Source organism: Siniperca chuatsi, linkage group LG2 (genome assembly GCF_020085105.1).
Source record: "Siniperca chuatsi isolate FFG_IHB_CAS linkage group LG2, ASM2008510v1, whole genome shotgun sequence".
Taxonomy (NCBI): Eukaryota; Metazoa; Chordata; class Actinopteri; order Centrarchiformes; family Sinipercidae; genus Siniperca; species Siniperca chuatsi.
Window position 1 is genome coordinate 8,980,310 of NC_058043.1, and position 18,863 is coordinate 8,999,172.

At 38.5% G+C, this 18,863-nt stretch overlaps 1 protein-coding gene across 2 annotated transcripts in view; it reads right to left on the minus strand.

Annotated features, from left to right (window-relative positions):
- Positions 1 to 17,328, minus strand: part of rap1gapb (RAP1 GTPase activating protein b) — a 98,594-nt gene extending 81,266 nt beyond the window's left edge. For both annotated transcript variants that reach the window (XM_044212144.1, XM_044212153.1), the window contains exon 1: positions 17,021 to 17,328. The gene's annotated coding sequence lies outside the window, so the exon portion shown is untranslated. The remainder of the gene's footprint in view (positions 1 to 17,020) is intronic.
- Between the last annotated feature and the right edge of the window lie 1,535 nt (positions 17,329 to 18,863).

An 18,863-nucleotide genomic window follows, 5' to 3' on the forward strand; every position in this document is an offset into this window, starting at 1 on the left:
ACATCTGTAGGAAGTATTGACTTTAATTAGCAGCTAGCAATATTCAGTTTCTCTTATTGTCAACAAATCCCAGGAAAAGACCGAAACCACTAATTAAGTAATCCTAGTACTTTCCCACGTAGCCAAAGCCAAAGCCAAAGCGGATACCTCTGTGCTACGGAGCTCCATTGTTGTCCAAAAACTATGAAAAACACAAATGGAGCAGAGCGCCACAGGGAAGTTGGGAAGTACTGAGAGGCGAACTAAGACATTGTTGGTTTTGGTCTTTCTATGGAATTTTTTTGTCAACACAAAGAATACAGAATAACACCAGCTTTATCCTTTGAAAAAGAAACTCAGAAATGGGCAGAAGTTTTCTTTCCATTCCTTTACACCCCAGCAATCATTTGAGACCTGGCTGTAGCAGCTTTCATTTCAGCATTTGCAGTTACCTGGCAAAGCCAAAGTTTGAACGTTTTAGGAGGTGGCAAGCCACATCATCACCTAAACCCAGAGAGGTAATGAAATAAGCTCTGGGCACACAGTTTACTGAATGGTCCTCAAACGGGCCAACTCAATTGATCGTCGGTGGATGTTTTTAGAATCCTGCAGCAAAAACTGAGATGTTTTTTTCTTTTGAGGCTATGTGAGTTTATCCCGACACAAATGTAAAATAACCTAAGTTTAAATTTTAAGAGATGAACCCACACTTGGATTGAGTCTCAAGGTTTACATGAATTCATATTCCATTAAATTATTAACTGGTGCACACGCTAGGCCTAATTTCAGTCAGCAGAGCCATTAAGATTATCACCACCATCAATGATGTATCTGGTGGGCGTACTAATCCTTATTAACAGTAGGAGGTGAAGCTAATCAGCCAGTCCAGTTATCTTAATTTACCTATTCTGCTAAGGAGAAATGGAGAAGGAATTAATGTAACTGAGTCAACCACAACTGTAATCACAATGTCTTGATGAGCGAAATGGGATCATCATCTCTGATACAGTGTGATTTCAGGTGGAGGAAGAGCACAATAAAGGATTTAAATATGAATTGTCTGAACATAAAGGAGAAAGCAAACTGAGTAATAATGGCAAAGTGAGACCAGATGACTGACTATTATGGAAGACGAGAGATTCTCAGGCAGCCTTGATCTTGATCAAATTGAAATCTCATGATTTGCATGATTATTAACTCCTGCCAGCTCCATATTAACTCTGGTATCAAACAGCTTGCAGAAGACAAACATACACCTTGCTGTGTGGTTGCAGCTGGGGAGGACTGATCGATATAAACAAAAATAGTCTGCTTTTCTACCTACACCTGCATACATCTGGTGCACACAGCCTGTTTGCATAAGCAGTTCACCTCCACAGGGTGTTAAAATAGCTTGATTGTACTGGATTTCAGCCTCAGCTCTAACATGGGAGAAATGAAAACGTGCAGAGATTAAAACTGTAAATCAGCAACATCTAAACTTGGTAGTTATCATCAGGAGAGCAAATTATGTGTCTCGCTTTGTACATAGGATTTTTTTAATTTTCCATTTGTTTTTTTAATGTTTAACACTGGCTGCTGTAATGGACAGAGGAGTGAACATCAGAGTAGTGTGAGACATTTTCTTCAATAAATTAATTTTGAACTTAATCAAAGAGGATGCATTAAAACTCACAATGAAGTGGGGAAATTCGTGCTCACAGGAGAAGCTGTCTGCTTTAAAGAGATTCTGGCATCTCAGAGTAGAATGAAATTTAAGTCTTTTACTCACACACAACACAGTGTCTGATGCAGCAAGTAATTAGTCTTGACTAGGAATGAAGCATTGCTCAGTCTGTGCTACATGTGTCAGGTGTTTAGGATGTGAGATGTTTGGCGTGATGTCTGAGATCCCCCTTATTATCTTTAGTGTAATTCACTGCAAGATCACACTGCAAAAGCTGAAACACTCTGCTCTTGGTTACTTCTCTTGTGCTAACTATAAATTAAGTCTCCTGCCAAATGTAACCAGACAGCAGGGTCAATACAGTATGTTGTTTACAGTTATGATACACAGGACACAAATAAAAACCCAGCTGTAAACTTCTCCACAACAGTAACACCTACACTAAAGCACAAAGCTCTCAGAAAGCACTGCTCACACAGCCCAGCTTAGCAGAAAGCTGCTCTCATCTCTCTCACAAAGAAACATCTCCACAGATCGAAGCAGGACGGAGGTTGGGGATCAGGAGAGCATCCCAAACACCCCAACGTATGCCAAATTGCACAGTAAACATAACACAGTATATGTGAAATTGTCTCGTTGACAAGTAAACAATAAGCTTTTGCTCTGACACCGCTGAGAACAACATGTAAACAATACACAAAGCTATAGTAACAAGATGCAATGTGTCAATAAATACTGGTTTGCTAAATATGTGCTGCAATGCAAACAATGCAATTGCTTATTTTGAATAAAAAATGAATTTTTGGTACTACGCCTTGTCTAATGTCCCCTGAGGATTGACAAAATGTAACAATAAAAGGAAATAAAAACACGCTGAAGCTGCAGCTGGCAAGGGCAGATGTCCCTGAGAGCTGCAGGCGTGGAAAAGATGAGAGGAAGAAACAATGAGTAGCCAGAAGGTAGAAAATGTAAACATGGAACATATTGAAGTAAACAAAGTCTTCGCAGTAAAGTGTTCATATTCAGGACCTGAGGGGATATGTTTTGTGGAGCAATGATTCAAAGAAAGTGACTGTAGAGAATTGATACTGCTCTTCTATTAAGGTTGAATGAAAAGGGTTATATGTTTTTGTAGTCTTTTTCTAGTTTTAGTTCAGATAACATTTAACACAGCAAGGCAAGTAACAAACCTTGTATTTTGTCGTTTAATTTGGAGGACTTGTTGAGAATATTGGTCCAAACTACGAAAATAAGACACAAGTTAAGCTGCAACATTACTTTGAAGGTGAGTTTGTGGAAGGGAAACTGAGAAGAATAGCACTGAAAAAATAAAATAATTAATCTGCAATGATATGTTCAAATTTAAAATGAACTTTGCATAACAGTCCGAGCCTTGCACTTATTGCCTGCCCTGTTGCCCTCAGCAAATTAGGCTATTGTTCTCTTTGCTAATGCAAAACAGAGAGAAAACTAGTGAGTTGTGTTGAACAGATTATCATCAATCACCAAACCACATAAGAGGTTAAGTATGGGACGCATTTTGGATTCAACATCACAAATGGAAAAATTGTTTATTAATTTGAGGCTGTTTGTTGACATTGTAAAATGCAACTGCGTCACACTATGTTAGCTTCTTACTCAAGTTAGGAAGCACTGCAAACAGCTGTAACAGCAATCATCCATTCTACAACATAGTTTAGGATTCGGCTACATGTGTTACATTTAAATTAATTCACATTACTTGTAATGTGTTCGAACTTGATCTTTTGAAAAACAGAAAGCCATGATACTGTATATACACTGAAGAGAATATGAGAGCTGAGCTGTGAGGTCCTGGAATAATCACTTGCACCTGACCTTGACACGACATCAGAATCCAATTGCCATGAACTCGTGACTGAACAGGCATTTCCCATCAATCTGATACATACAGTATATATTTGTGATTGTCATGTCATGTAGTAAAATGACAGGCTTGCATGAATCAACAATAGCCTCACGGCTCACCCTGTCTAATAAACAGTGATAGTAGAGTATCAGGAGACTGGAAAAATATCAAATAAATTGTTCTGGCATAGCTCAGGTATGCATAGCTCACCTATGCAAACATAGGTAGAGGTCTACCTGCTGTGGTGAGGCTGCAGTGCAGGCAGCACTAACTACTCATTAATGTAATTGTGTTTTCCTCCTCTCTTTGCTCTCTGGGGAGCAGCAAGGCAATGTTACTTATCCGCTGACATTTCACAACAACATGGCAGTGCGTGAGTGAGCATAAAAAGTAAGTGTATGTGTGGTGAGTGGCAGTGAGGTTGTAGGTGAGGTACAACAGTTTTTTTTAGATATAAAAAACACAGGGTAGCTACTGCTACTTTTTGCACTTTGTGATTTCTGAGTACTCTACAAGAGAAATATATGTAAATATTACCAAGCAACCAGTGCATTGACAAAACAAATCACAATTTAAATGTCCCTGTTGGCTTGTTTATACTGGCTTAATGATTTCCTGCAATTCAAGCTGTGATTGCAACCTTGTTGACTGTCTTGTTAAACCAGATTTCCCACCTGGGCTGTTAAGACTGTGGATAGAGACGCGTGTGACCCTGCATAAATGCATTTTGAAAGTAGAAATCTGATCATTAGCGCATTTGTTTTTACCAGTAAGTCTGTCACAACAACGTAACACATGCATCACTACATTGTCACTGTCTTGCTTCATATTTGGTGCCTTTTTTGAAAAAAATAACAAACTTAATCTTTACATCACCTCAGTGATTTATGGCACACTGTGTCTTGTTTCCAAAATCTGCATTTCGGTGGCAGAGAAACAGAAATGGGAGAGAAACTGAGAAGTTAGAGATCTTTTCGGGGATGCAGCAGGATGAAGGCAAACAGGTCATCATCGTCATGAGGTCTGACTCATGTGTCCTGCAGGCTTGTAAGCGATGCACTGAGGTCCAGGTTCGCCCAACCTCACATTTCTATCGCTCATTGCGTCATCATAACGCTGCATCCCTAGACTGTCTGGCCCTGACCTATATGTAGCATCCTTTCTGTAATTTAATTAGATCTGACAGGCTGAGGTTTACATAAAAAGAGGGCTCAGATTTACACTGCTGGCTTCTTTTCAATACTGTCCATTTATCACTGCACTACGGAGGCTTTGGCAGAGCTTCCACCAGCAGATGCACCCTGCATAAAATATCTGTCTCAAGTCATTTAGCCTCAGATTCAGGCTTGAGATCTTTTCTTACAACAGATAAAAAAAGTCTGGTGAGATAATTTCACTTGTTCCAAGCACAGTTGTTCCTTGCCTTTGCGTCAGGGATACAAGAATTTCAGTGTCATGAAACAGAATAAGGCATATTCTTGTTTCCCTGTCTATATGAATTTGTTTCAAAACACTTCCTCCTCGCACATGTAAAATGTATGAGCTGCTGATTGCAGCCTTTGTAACTGTCCCTTTTCTCAACAACTTCTATTTGACAAATTACAGTTAAAGAAATGTCAAAAATGTTGCTTGGAGAATGGCTGGTTGATTGTAAGGTCTGAAATACCTTTACTGAGTGCCTTTCCCTGTTGATGTTTAGTTACTGCAGCACGTTTTACTTTCTCATCAACAAGATTTAACATTATGTACATTACCAAAGCAGCAAAATCATGATTCACATGTTCAGAAGATTGGCTTCATGATAGCAGCACCTGTCATACTGCCTATGTGTACTTCTCATTTTTATTACCCTGCCATGAATTCAGGGAGGCTGATATTTACTTTTGGGCTGCCTGCATTATGAACAGAATAAATGTATAAATTAATAATGTATGAATGAATGATAATGGTGACATTGGCTGCCAGCAGGTAAGTGCTGTCTTGTCTTTTGGTCTTTCTCTTGGTGTATGTGTGTGTGGACTCGGAGGTGGCTGTCATTACACTACTTAATTACGGCGGTGACAGAAACAAGGTCCTCATGCTGCATGAGAAATTGAAGGGATTGTGCAGCCAACATTGCCCATCAGCCCCAGAGCGCGTGATGACTCTTATCAGTAAACTCATTCCTGCTTCCTGACCTTTCAACAGTTCCAGAGTCAACCATTCCCCTTCCACAGAAACACAGCACAAGAGACTATTCTTTGTTTGCATAACAGGTAATGTCAGAGAAGCTGCAAAGAATTTCACTTAAGAGATCCTGCCCAATCAATGAACAGCTCTCAGCATGAAGGAGTGGATCGATTTAATAATAAATCAAGAGTGTCTAACTCCTGTAGCCTTGTTGTCTTTTGAACAAGTGATATACCAGCATAAATTTAACTTACAAAAATAACTATAAAATATAACTAACACATAGTGACAAACCCACAGAGACTAATCAGACTCTGCAGTTCTTGACAGCTCTAAGGAGTGTTTCAGTGTCTTCCAGCTCATTGTTTTGGTTTTACAGCCCACAACTTTACTGTTGTGGTTCAGTCTCATCACTCTCATCAGTGTTGTTTCCAGCAGCACATGCAATTTAGGAAAAAAGCTCTGATAAACTCACTGTACTCTACCTGCTCAGCACCAAACAGCAGACAGACAAAGTTAGCGACTAGTTGGTGAACATAGTGGAGCCTTTAGCAGCTAAAGAGCCAGATATTTCCCTCAGGAGTTTGTGGAGACCAAAACCAGAGCTAGAAAGGAGAGTGAATGTTGGACTTACATTCACCAGGTGGCCAGAAGCACGACTCCAAAAGAATGCAAACGTTTCTCCATGCCTGCTGGATGATTAACCGGGTTTTAACTTCTCACCTCACTACAGTGATGATGAAGTGTACTTTAGCACAGTGACATCACTGTTAGCACATTTCTGATCACACCATCAGTGTCATTGCTGATTATTTTTTGAATTCACAAACCAAATTTTTCTAAATCACAACCTAAGATTTCTTTTCTCCCACAACTAAATTCTCTACTTAAATCACAAAAAAGCACCAAGCTTTTGAAACATTATGGAACTTTTTCCCTGAAACCTCTGACTGAATAGGTTTACATTTGTGTATATGTGTACTCCTGTTTTTTATTTTTATATCATCATCTTTTTATATCTTTGTGTTATGTTTTCTATATGTATTTGTATCATTTAAATCTGATTTGTATGTGCTGATATTGTGTACCTGATTGTATATTATCCTGTTACAAATTTTTTTTTTAAAAAGAAGAAAAACAATCAGTGTCATCACATGGGCCGCAGAAGAAGAGAGTGAAAAGAAAACGTGGAGGAGGAGGAGTGAAATTGTAAATACAGAGCAAGAGGAGTTGTTTGTGTTTGTATGGAAGTTCCAGATAAAAGAAGAAAATAATCAAATGTGATGAAGTACGGTATGGTTATTTTAAACCATTTCTTAATTGAATTTACAGAACAATTACTGTATCGTGATATATACCATTACCGTGATATAAAATTACATATACCGTGATAGAGGATTTAGGCCATATCTCCCACCCCTACTGGACAAGAAAGTTTACAGAACCTATAAAACACTTAACTGCTCCTCTACTCACCCTAAGTTGACAGACATGTTTATCTATATATCCCAAAATCACAAGCAACGTCTCAATGATTTAATCAGAATTCATTTGTGTATAATAGCAGTTAGTCACTCGATTGAATGGCAGGGATCAGCCAATCAGTGCCCTTGTTATTGGCTTGCCTGCAAATGTGTCCATGTGCCAGCCGCTATGTTTGTTTAGTTGTAGTTTGCAGTAGAAAGTGGATGAGAGGAGAAAATGCATCTGATATCTACATCGAGTTTGCCATTCATAAGCCGTCCATGCATGTGTGCGTTCAGAAACATGTAAGAAGAATTGTGTGACGTGTATATATTCTGTGCCTCAAGTTTTATATTGTCTGTGTAAATATAAGTTGGAATCAGCTATTAGCATAAAGCCCATTGGCTATATGTTAACACTGCAATAGTAATAGTGAATAAGTGGACGTTACTGCCGTGGTGGTGTTGATATTAAAGTGCATTATAATGACAATGGTCTTAGGCTAATGTAAATGTCATCTTGTCAGTGACTTGCTAAGCAGTTTACTTTCTAAATTAAGTAATGTCATAATGTCATGAGGTATGCTATTAGCATTTGTTAGCACTAGCACTGTCTAATGATTACTGTTAGCACTGTTGTTGTGCTTCTGTGCTACTGTTGGTTTGTTTGTTCTTGTTTTATTGTAGAACCACACACACCTGTTGTTATTAATAAACAATATTGAAGATAACATCCCCACATCCCTGCATTCTTGCCGATGCACCACAGTGGTTACAGACTCCCAACCCGCTACAGTTACAGTCCAAGCAATCAATCCTTCTCTACACATAGTGGTAATAAAAACCCTGAATACAGTGAAGTGAAATTTTTACTGTGATTAGAGGTACTTGTTGTCAAGCTTCAAACTGACTACCTATTGCATCTCACAGCTGAAAAAAAAAGGTCTCCCTGGTTATTACTGAAACAATACCAGCCAACCCTGTAATCCTTGGTAGCATCCATGTGGATTTTACAGTTTTTACAAATATAGACCATAAGGAATGCGTCATCCTCCGCCCCAGCACAAAACCCCAGGCTGCTAATGTTTGTGTTATTTAAAGGCTCCCACTGTGACCCTATGTTTCATAACCAATTTAGATTTGCTAATCATTGTGCACATTCTAAATTGTGATAAACATGATTACTCTGGGATATGTATGAGAGATAAATTAGTAGTCATTATCATAATTTCAAACACATTTGTCATTTTCTATTCTCTGGCAGCCCAGTGTTCCTGAAGAACACACTGATTTAGGCTGTTTTTTATGTAATAACTCCCTGGAGTTCAAACCAGGGTTACTCTTTCTTGAAGCTCACAAATCTTTTGTGCCAAGCAATTTTGCACTGAGTCTTATCGTCACAGATGATCATGAGATTCTGAGAACATATTTCAGAGGAGAATCTGTAAATGATGAAAAGCTGCAAGACAGAGAGAGAATTTCCAGACATCTCTATCCTGTATATTCAAAAGTGTAAGCTGCAGCAGCCCTGCAATTATAATAGCACTAAAGTGTCTCCAATTTAATCCAATACATTTCAACAGCACAACAAACCTACAGCCCCCACAATTACCGTAGATTTCACCATAACGAATGAACACCTCTCATAATCTCAATGAAAACTGACAAGCATATGACAAGAATATGACAAGCTTCATAAAGGCTAGATTTATTGTTGCACTGAGTAGCTACAGTTGGTGCACCAAAAGCTGGCAAATCGGTGTATATTTAAATAATGCTGCACAAGAAAAACACCATCCAAAAAGTGGATGGAATATTGTCAGACAGAGGCTGAAATACATTTCTCCGTTCAAACAGCTTGCAGACAGATAAAATCTAAATAGAATCAAAAACACAAACCATTTAAGACAAACTTGTGATGGGAAGCAGAGTCATACAGAGTGTCACGGCTCCGGCGGTGACTCCTCCTCACCTTTGTGTGTATGTAGGTGTGTGCGTGTGTGTGTCCATGCGTGGCTATCTCTCCTGGCACCTGGTTCAGCTCCACACGTGACTCCAATCATCTCATCTACTCCCAGCTTAAAAGCCTCTACCCTGCAGCCATTCATCGCCAGATTGTTCTGTGGTAGAGTAATTCTCAGCCAAACTTCTCTAAATCCTTTCTAATGTGCCTTGTTGTGATTTTCAACCTTGTGCTTTTTGAGTAATTGGATTTTCTCTTTTGTGCCTCAGGACTTGGGTCCCAATGTCTTTGCCCAGCCATCTCCTGCTATACTCCACCTCTCCAACCTGCCTCCTGCCTTCCTCAACCCTGCTGTTTCCCTCCAGCTTAACATCATTTATTCATTAAAACCTTTGCTAACTGAACGTTCTCTCTTTATCTGCTTCTGGGCCTACCAAAAACAAAGGTCAGATAAGAACTTTTGTTTTGGGTTGCAAGGTGTACAGTAAAGGAAAGTTAAAATGCCAACAAGTGTTAGAAGACCTATCACACACAGGAAAGTATCTGAAATTGACTTACAAGTGGTCAAAACATTTTTCACACTCTTTACATCTTCCTATCTATCTGTGCACTGAAGGTCTGATGAAATGAAAAGCCAAGAGATAGGGCTGAACTATTCTTATTGTATATCAAAATTTTGTTTTGAAAGAGTGCAAACTTTCTATTGGGAAAAGCCACATGTAGTTTTAATTAAAACTTATATAATTAACCATGTCTTCCCAAGCTGTACCAAGTGAAAGCTTGAGCCAGGGACTGTCGATTTCACTGACTATGTGTCACTAATAAATTTACTCAGCTGTAGTTAATTAATGTTAATTGTGTGAGGTGGTGAAACAAAAGAAACTTTTGGCTGTTTGTCTGGTTGTGCTTTCTGTATGCCAGTTTCTGTACATTTTGGTCAAAGATGGTTTTGTGGAAGAATACCACTACTGTACCATTTTTGATGTTTGAAAAATTAAAGACTTATCAATAAATATAATATCAATTTTTAATGTTGTGATTGTTTGAATGAGAGTAAAATTGAGTAATGTCAAGTATACCACTAATGAAATATAAGTGAGCTAAATTGGTCAGTTTTTCTATAAAGCATTAGAAAACTTTACATAGAAAATAAAGCAACAGTATTGAGAAATGAGAGAAAGCGAGAGCTTTCATGGGGTCAGTGGCCCAGACTGATGCAATCACTGTCTGCAGGTTAACATTGCTCCCACTCATGTTTCCAGGTCTTAGCTATGAAGAAAATGAATTGCTGCTGCTCATGTTTCACAGATGCCCAATGCTGCTCCTCTACACCTCTCTACAAAATGTCTCACACAAATTGAAATCTGGCTTTCCGTCCGAGCATCAGGGCTGATGCTTCTCAGGGGGACAGAGGAGGAGATGACTCGGCTGCCTGTGATTCAGGATGAAACCTCGTATCCAGTCATTTTCCAGCTGAGAATGTGAAGGTGGAGGTGAAAGTGTGATAATGTGCTGTATAATGTTTTGTCCCGGCAAACAAGAATGTAATAAAAGAGGAGGAGTTTTTGATAACGTGCTCTGTCTCTGCCAGGATGCTCATACCCGAAGGATAATGGATTCCATGTTGCTGTGAACCACAGTGGCAAAAGCTATCAAAGAACAAATCGGTGGCACAAGGAAAAATAAATAGTATCCTTCCGAAAACACTTTCTCAGACCAGTATTTGGTAGAGTGCAAAGTTGACTGGCAGGCATTCATTACATATGCAGACAAAAACAGCCTTACTATTATTGGAAGAAGGAAATGATTGGACTGGTCTAATGCTTCTTTCTGGCAATAAAACTTTTACATGAAATGGGATCACCACAGAATACCAAACAAGTTTCCTGTTTATGATGGCTCAGAGTGCATCTATTTCTCAGATTTATAACACCACAAACAGACTGCAAGGAGCTGCATTAGTGCTTCACTGACAGAGGAACAGTTTTGTTTTCTTTCTCATCAGATCTATTGATTTATCTGCACTGTATATCATTATAGCATTATTTATATAGCACAGCTGCAAAAAGATTAAATAAAAAGGATTAACTAAGCAGTGATAAAACTAAACAGCAAAAAATAAAGAGAGAAATACATTTGTGCAGGTTTCAAAAAACTAGGGGCTTTTGGTAAAAGAAACAACATAAATCACATAAGGAAAGGCAGAGCTAAACTTTACAGTAATCTTTTTTATTATTGCATTTCCTATGTGGAAATACATTTACTGTAACCCTAAGAGAAACGTGTGAAAATAGGAACAAATAAAGCTTTTAGCTTTAGAGGAAACATGGCCTGTGGTCTAACAATTTAAAACTAGTGATTTGTGATGACACTGAACATGCGTCTGTAGGAGACAGACAGCTGCACAACTCGCTATATATAATGGAGTCACACTCAGACACCTACTTAAGGTCAATTACGTGTAGATGTCTTTAATTGTGGAGACTAGTGGGCAAGTTTTAAGACAGACAATGTCAAATGCTACTCCTACTCTCTCAATATTCTCTTCACTTGCCATTTATGTTGACATTTGTCTTATCTTTTCTTATCAAACTCAGTACCCTATAATGCCCTTCTACAGTCACCTTTCCCACACGCCAGCTTCCAGGTTTACTTATCTAGTTGAATGAATGTGAAAGTTCACCAATGTGAACATATTTAACGGGCTGCCAGGTTTGCATCATGTTCTATCATACTAGCCAAACTTTCAGATAAAAAACATTTTAGGTTTATAATATTTAACCAAGCCTTACATTGCTTAAGTTTGACAGCTTAATGAATTTATAGGAATGTCTCTACTGTGTGTACATTTACTGAATCCGTGTAGCACCAAAATCACGTTTTAGTTTACAAATATCTACAACCTACAACATTTCAGCTAACCTAGCAGTTAGCTAGCTAACATTAGCTATTAGCTAATCTTAAACTAACATTTTTGCACAGTGTTAATTTACTGCATTTGGGGGTTTTTTAAGTAATGCTAGCTTACGTATCATTCCCTAACAACAGTTCCTCTATATTTTAGTGGTCGTTATAAACATGGATAAAGGTTGATGTTATATATGTGAAAGCAAATATGGACAAACCATTCATCTTGTACTAATAAACTAAATTATTGCTTACAACAATGTTGCTCAGTGCGAAGTAACATATCCATTGCGTGCATGATGAGGGCAGCTATATTTGTTCTTTAAATGGATAAATTAATTTCACAGAAGACATTTTGACATGTCACAGTAGGAAAAGCACAGGTGAAACTATAAGTAATAAAATAAATGATGGCTTATTTCCATTTAGTTGCTTTGTTTTCAGGGTCCTGGTATTGTGCATGCTAGCTCACTGTCACGGAATAGAACGGAGCCATTGTTAATGTTATTAGTAACACCTGTGCTTTTCCTACTATAAGTCAAAAATGTCTGTATAAAAAGGAATACTTGAAAGTTTGTGTATGTGCAGGAAGGCACATGAGCGTGTGTGTGAGTGTGTGTGTGACATGTGGACGTGTGATTGACGGTAGGTCACTTGTTGGTCATAAAAACAGACTCATGTTCAGAGACATCTTTTTTTCTTTGCTTTCTTTTTCGTCCCTTCTCTTTATGTTTCTCTTTATGTTTCGCTTTTTGAGTTAATGTATGATAAGGAAGAAAGTGTTTCTACTGTTATACCCAGTGGTACTTATGAATAATAAATCTACAGTCACTGTCTTTTCATCAAATCACCAAACAGCCACGTGAAAATATTGGATTTATGTACGTGCTCATGGTTTACACTTTTTTGTTCTACATTCTCACACAAAAAGAAACAATCCAACCCAGTGTATTCCTAAAGCTTCAATTCTTAATTGGAAAACCTGTATCCTAAGACAGTCTTTGGATCAGCCCAAACTTTTTTTTCAGATACATTCATAAAAAGGTGATACATACGAAATTATATTGTTGAAGACAAATGTAAGTGGAAGAAGAGGAAAAACTACAGAGCACTGAGCACTTTTGGATTTTGGATGTACATTGCTGCAGAGCAAGAATATCTGTTTGTTTGGGTAATTTAAGTTAAATGTGAAGATATAATTCTCAGACACTCTGGAATGTCTTCCAGCCCTGTTTTTGGTTAACTGTGCCATCATAAAGGATATAAAATAAAAGACAAAAGGCAACAAAAAACTTGGCATCCCTCATGAATAATGCAAGAACCCCTCCAGCCAGTCAGCAACAACAAGCACCCTTCATCCCTGATTCATCTCTCTCGCCTCTGAGAGTCTTAAATTTTGATTTTTATTAATTGCATTCTTAACCTGCCAATCTGAGTAATCTTTAAATGTCAGAGCACAATGACAGCATAATGTTTTCAAAGGCAAAAAAACCAGAGCAACGTCCTTAAACGTTCCAACTCTTACGGAGCAGAACATATTTATGTAACATTGTGGGATATTTGTAATTTTCTTTTATAGTTACAGTACTCTGACTGTATGAACAAGTGTCTTGTAACAGCAAAGTGCCCTTTTATGATTTAATATCATTTATTACACTCACTAAGAGTTACTTGTTTTTCTTATACAGACAATAAAGGTACAAGTGTAAGCAGTTCTTGGCCGTGGGTCGTTCAAAGGATATTTGCATGGGATATTGTTGTGTAAAAATGTTTGACTTGAGGCAGCATTCCCTTTGGGTTTGTTTGTTTACAGTACAAATGTGTAGAGGTGTATGAAAAGTCCACAAGGTGAAAGTCAACTAGAATAATGCCTGTACAAGAGAAGCTGAAAGCTTTAAGGATTACTGGAAACATTATCAGAGCCACTTAAATTAAAGACAATAGAGAGGCAACAGCATATCCGCTGCAATATTAACAAGAAGAAAAGAGAGGCTACAGAAAGCATGTCAAATTTAAGCTTTCATTCAAGCAAAAAGGTTTGTTTTTGATAAATGAATCCATTTGCTTTCACAGCAGAAAAGTGTTTGCTCTGAATCTGTGCATCTTCTTGTTTTGTTTACTCCGTAAGTGCCACAGAATGAGAGTGAAAACGAATGATTTGCTTCAGTGTTGATTAATCTGAGTCCAGAGTTGGTGGTTCGTTTCATTCATGTATTTTAGGCGACAGGAGCAACTGGGCAGATAGATGACATTTGCTGAGCTGCACGATTTAAATCTTTTAATGCAATATAATCTTTTGGTTGAAAGGCCAAATACATTGATTTTAGAAGTGAAAGGGGGAGAAGAAATGAGCTTTCATTGTCCAAGAGTTTCCAACAATTTCTAGCATTGCTCCCTGTGTGAACACAGTTCAATGCTACTGGCATCATCTTGACCATTTGTGGTGGTTACTTTCAGGTGGTAACTTCACTTTCTGGGTTGGTGGTAACTTTAAGTGGCCTTCTTTCGCGAGGAACTGTAGATTTCAAACATGGACCAAGAAGCAACGAGCGATTTAGGTCTCAGTGATTTCAGGCCTCTTAAATCATATATACATGACTAAATATCAAAGTTAATATTTTAAATATCCACATCAGAGGCTGAAATTCTATTATTTGAGCCAAACAATCGCCATTGTCTTGTGTGTTCAATTCTGAACCTGTAATAATAACATTCAAATGTGTCATTTAGAAACATTTTGAGCTGGACATTTTTACTGTGCTACCAAAGATGTCTGAATGTCGCAAAAGATATATGCAAATAAATATGCTCTAGGGAGGAAAGGTTTTAATTGGCCAGGTAATTGTTAAAAACCCCAAGAAAACAGATGATAGACTCAATTATTCCTACTGCAGGTTAAGGAATGGTTTATGGTTTATGGGTGTTACAGACGAATAGTCAGCGCAAACTGCACTGATGTTAATGTTTCTGTTGCTTCTATTTTCATAGATGGAAATAAATATTTTCTCTTGTTCTTCATTGTGATATTGTGTGTTTTTGTATTATGTCTAGAGATCACTTGGTCATCAAACAAAGTTTTTTCATCTTTGGATTTTCTGGAGATGAAGTTTGAGGTTCTGTAGGAGGTGCTCTGTATCATATATTATTCATCAGACTCTTCTTCAGCAAATAAAAAAGTAAAAACTTTAATAGACCAGAACCTACAATTAAGGAGAGAGCCTAATGGTAAATGGCTGCATTTACAGTGTTGTGTAATTTGCCTCTCATTCACCTAGTACTACCATGAAGGTGGTGGCATTGGGAACAACTTCAGTGTCAGTGTCTTGGCCAAGGACACTTAGATGTGTGGGAGGGGGATTGAACAGCCGACCCTGTGATTAATGGACAACCTACTCTACCTCCTGAGCCACAGCAACACTAGCAGGGCAACTGGCCTTGTATCCAAAAAATGATTTATTCTCTTTGCACTTATTTACCCATCCGACTGACAGGCTTGGTTAATCCTCATGTCACCACCAGGAAGTGATTGAGCGTGAACTAAATAGTACTAAACCATGCTACCTCCATTTAGCAACATATACAACAAATGCAAACACTTACAGGGTCAGCAGGAGATAGAAGAGAAAAATGGTTACTAAATAAGACACTTTTGTTTGATTCCTTTTCCCTTCTACTACAAAAGCTGTAAATGATTAAAGTTAGTTTTAAGTCCTATTTATAATTATACTGGGAAAAGTAAAAGAGAAGTTGGCTGAAGAAGAGAGCCAGTTTGACATTCAGTGAAGGTGATGGACATGACCGCCCAGTGTGCAGCGAGGTTATGGTGTGTGCCTGCAGCCTGCTGGGCATCCAGGACACTCAGGACTAAGGTTGCATCTGTGGAGGTCATCATTAGGATGCAGACAGACACACGTTCCCATGCAATTACATTAATACTGAATCAAATGCTCAGTCTCTTTCATTTTCTGATGGGACCAACTAGCATCCAGAAAACTACTGGAATAACTGCTGTAGCCTAATGCTGTAGAGTGGAGTCTGGTGATGAGATGGCTGACATCTCTACCTGTCAGGATTTTATGTGTCCCTCCTCAATAGTCTCCAATAGTTATGAATAATCAAAAACATATATATATATTTTTAAAAACCAACCATTATATTCACTCACTTAAACATATTCACAAGGGAGCTGCCAAGAACTATCACACCTTTCCACCAGCTGTTGAATGCCTTGCTCAGAGGCACTACAGTATGGTGGCAAATTGTCTAGTTCACATTTCCTGCTAAGATTTTCCACAGACAGGATTTAAAACTGATGTCTTCAAAACAAAAGCTTGTTTCTGTAACCAGCAGGATGCCCCTTAAATTGGATATACAGTATGCCTTCTGACAAATGGAAATGACAATTAAAAAAGGAAATAAAAGAAGAAGGATCGGTAACATTTGCTCCTAAGCTTCTCTGCAATGAGCTGAGTTGTCCTGAGTTTCAAACAGAATATCAAAAATATCTACTGCAATTACACAGCAAATTAAAATAGAAAAAAATAGACTGATTGGTAGTTTAATCAGGACTGCCTCTGCATGCTAAATCATTTAAATGAAATGCATTTTCCTGTATTTAGTAAGTTATTTGTGGATTGCTAATTGGAAAAGGGGATTTTGCATTTACTGGCAAAGGCTGAATTAATTACACATCACATGTTTAATAAGGCTGCTGCTGTAACTGTATTTTATAGCCCGGAGTCCTAAAAAAAATACCTTGTGTTGGCGCAGTTTTCTCAAATCTAACTGCCTCATCCTTTGTCAGGTGCACGGGCTCAGCCAGAGCATGCATAAGATTTATTTAAGATTTGGCAAGAAAAATGAACTACTGTGCGAGTCCGGCTGTTAATTGGGTTTGGACCACGCAGAACAACGCGAGATTACACTCCCGGAGCAAAAAACAATTATGCCTAAATGATTGCTTTAAAAAAGTTATTTTCCCTTACCTTTTTGGAGAATTATGAGAGGGGCTCTGTCTGGACGCGCTTCCTCGCTGCTGTTATGATGATGAACGCAACAAAAGGTGGTGGTTGGTGGTTTTAATTTTGCTGAAGCTGAATGGAGGAAATAATTATTGTCGCATAGGTGAAATAAAGGTGGGGGAAAAAGGCGGATTTGAGCTGCTGTCCCTGTTCAGCAGCCTGCTGGCGGTAGCAGAGTAGAGAGGTCAGCGGATGTTCAGCCAGATCCTCAGCACGTATCAGCCCACAGCTGATGCTCAAGTCTCTCTTTTCCTTTCTTTTAAATCGAACATGCTGTCATTGTCATGTGACCATTCCCCACCGTCCAATGCGCTCCTCCATCCACACACGCCAAATAATACTGCAGTTTACTATGCTGCTTTTAGCAGCTGGGGGAAAACACTTTAACGTTTGCCCTACATACTGTGCATGTAATTGGCTACTGTGAATGCATTGCAAGCAAAAACCTGTTTGGAATAATTTTGAGGGATTTTAAGGACATCTGCTCATTTTTACACTATTCATAATGCACCCACCTATGAAGTAAAACAGCTGAGAGGATTGTAGGATTTTGCTAAGAAGTTGTGTTAGAGAAAGAACCAGCAAATGAAAATCTCATGCATTCAAGTTCAGGGACATACTGTGGGTATTTTTACCCAATCACATACCTCCTTCCTGCAAACCGCCTGCCTTCCACACACCATCCCCTTTTAAAGCCTCATCCATCTTTCAAGTCATTCTGTGTCCATCAGCGATTTGTGTTTGGCTGTATTTCGCCTCAGGCATTGCTGATTTGAGGGATTTGATGTCTGTGGCTGTGTTAAGCTACAAGAATCCAGCTGGTGAAATTACGGATCCCACCAAGGTAATGGAATAAAGCGCTGTGACTGGCCCACCAAAGCATAAAGTTAGATTTAGACATCAGATAGAAAGGTTGCGTGTCATAAAAAAAGTTGAAAATCGTTAATTTTAGGGTAAGCAAAGGTATGGTGGCCGACAAGGGCATACACACTGCAATTCAGAAAACAAATGCAAATAGACAAAACACAAGCAAATAATGTTTTCTAAGCATTTAGAAAACACGCTGCAAAAACAAACAACACAACTAAATACACAAACACGCTGCAAATCCACAAAACAACAACGGAAGTGTTTCCAGAGGACAATACAAAGGGCTGAACACGGCTTGTTGCTGCCACAGTTTGAGACTCATGAAGTTATTTATGTCAAGTCCGTGTATCATCCGTTCATGTTTATGTTGTGGGTTTCTGAATTTTGCTACTGCTCTACTCACTGAAAGGGACCGCTGCATGACACCTCGCAAGACCTTGCAGAGCGAAAAAGTGGAAGGAGAGTGGAGGAGATTTAGTGTTTATGACAGATATGAACCTTTATTATTCTACCACTAGTGTCGACAGACGACATGTAGCCTGCATGATAATCATGTAGGCATTATTAGATCAGAAATACACACATTAGACACTCCATCTGTCATCACTGATGAACCTGGTTATTATCTCTGATTAACAGTAGTTTTCCAACATTTTCTTTTCAAATTCCTTAAAATTTATCAGAAATTTCAGTTTCAGGAATGCTTTACAAACCTTTTCTTTGAATCTGCGTGCTCCCACAAGGTAAGTACGCTGCATATTAGACTGCGTACGCACAAACAGAAAACAGAAAAACATCAGATCGGACCCGACTTCATGAGTCACAAACCTTTTTATTGTCCTCTGGAAACCCCTCCGTTTCCATTGTTGTTTTGGTTTGGTATTTGGTTGTGTTGTGTGTTTTTATAGTGCATGTGTTGTCAAATTAATGAAGATGT